The following is a 1,865-nucleotide window of genomic DNA, read 5'->3' on the forward strand; positions in this document are numbered from 1 at the left end:
TACAAAATGGAAAGGTTGGTAATTTTTAATAATGTTTATGTTTAGTAGTTGAATTTAAAAATTGGAAAATTGTATTTAATAAAAAGTTTTTAAAGGGTCGTAATTTAAACCTGCGTCACTAAATAACTACTCGCTCGAGGCGACAAACTTGAAAAACTTGAAATTTTACAAAATTGTAAATTCTTTTCGATTAACGCTGCACCAGTCGAGCGGACTTTCAGTTATATATATTTTTTTTTCCTTTTTGAGAAATGCATCGGGGTTGCAAATGTCGAATGTAACCTCCTGACTTTCCTCTTCACAATCTAGCATCATGGCAAGATCGTTGTTTTAACACCCTTGTTTTCCAAAGAATTCTTCATTCCCATTCTTATGGTTATTTCTGAATTTGGAGAACCTGTAGCGTCAACAGCGTTTTTCGATTTTAGTTTTTGCAACTCATTTTTAATCCTTTCTTCTGTGACTGACCAGAATACGTTTTATCGTTGCACTTGCGCAATATTCCAGGGACCGAAAATAACAGTTATTTTTTTACCAGTTAAACTTGGTCTAATATTTTTTATTCCAAAATAAAAGTCCTTTCCGGATGATAAACAAACAACTTATCAAAATTAAACATATTTGGTATCATATAAAAGTGGACTGAAATAGCTTTTAAACAGAAATAACGAACGAAGGTTACCGCCACTATTTATATTTTTTTTATATCATTTAATACTAAAGAAATTCATATACCTTACCCAATGTTTGTTCAATGGTAATTAATTAACATTTTTTATTGAAATATTTTTCAATAGGTGGCTTTGCTTGTTTAGACATTTCAGTTTTAGAGCTATTTCAGTCCTATTTCATTTGATACCAAACTTGTTTAATTTTGATAAGCGGTTTGTTTATTATCCGGAAAGGACTTTAATTTCCAAATAAAAATATTTGGCCAAGTTTAACTCGTAAAAAAATAACTGTTATTTTCGGTCCCTTCAATATTCGCATTCGCAAAAGATCCGCATTGATTATTGCGAATGTAAAAGCGATTGCGAATGTTAAAACTAATGCGGAAGGTCCGCGATTGCGAATGCGAATGCGAATATTCGCAACAACCCTGGTATGCAGTGTTAAGGCTCTGTCATATACAGCTTTCGCGTCGCCTCGGCGCTGTTTCATTTTGACAGCAACGCAAGTAGGGCAAGTGTTTGCTACAAAAACATTCAAACATTTTTAAAATGGAAGCAATTGGTCGTCGTCCTTATTCTTTTTTTCTTTACACGATTTAGTGTGTTTATAAGTAAAAAGTGAATAATTACATTAAGGGAGTGTCAACGCGCGCAAAACGGCAAGAGTTAACCAGCGTTCGTGTTTCTGTGGCGTCAGCGTTGCCTATGAGAACTACTTGATATGAACGTATGTATTTATCTTAGCTGTCAAAGCAAAACCAACGCCAAAGCAGCACGAAAGCTGTATGTGCCAGAGCCTTTAATTAATTACCAATGAACAAACCTTGGGTTAGGTAGATATATGAATTTCTTTAGTATTACATGATATAAAAAAAAAATAAATAGAGGCGGTAACCTTCGTTCGTTATTTCTGTTTAAAAGCTATTTCAGTCCACTTTCATATGATACCAAACATGTTTAATTTTGATAAGTTGTTGTTGCTGGTAAAAAATAACTGTTATTTTCGGTCCCTGGAATATTGCGCAAGTGTAATGATAAAACGTATATTTGGTCAGTCACAGAAGAAAGGATTAAAAATGAGTTGCAAAAACTAGAATCGAAAAACGGGTTGACGCTACAGGTTCTCCAAATTCAGAAACTACCAAAAGAATGAGAATGAAGAATTCTTTGGAAAACAACGGTGTTAAAACAACG

The 1,865-nt window shown here is 33.5% G+C and overlaps 1 protein-coding gene across 1 annotated transcript in view; it reads left to right on the forward strand.

Moving 5' to 3' along the window:
• The window catches only part of LOC118735208 (ATP-binding cassette sub-family G member 4), a 602,774-nt gene that overhangs the window by 88,327 nt on the left and 512,582 nt on the right, over positions 1–1,865 (forward strand).

Source organism: Rhagoletis pomonella, unplaced genomic scaffold, assembly GCF_013731165.1.
Source record: "Rhagoletis pomonella isolate Grant_MI unplaced genomic scaffold, Rhpom_1.0 Rhpom_scaffold_00003, whole genome shotgun sequence".
Classification (NCBI taxonomy): Eukaryota; Metazoa; Arthropoda; class Insecta; order Diptera; family Tephritidae; genus Rhagoletis; species Rhagoletis pomonella.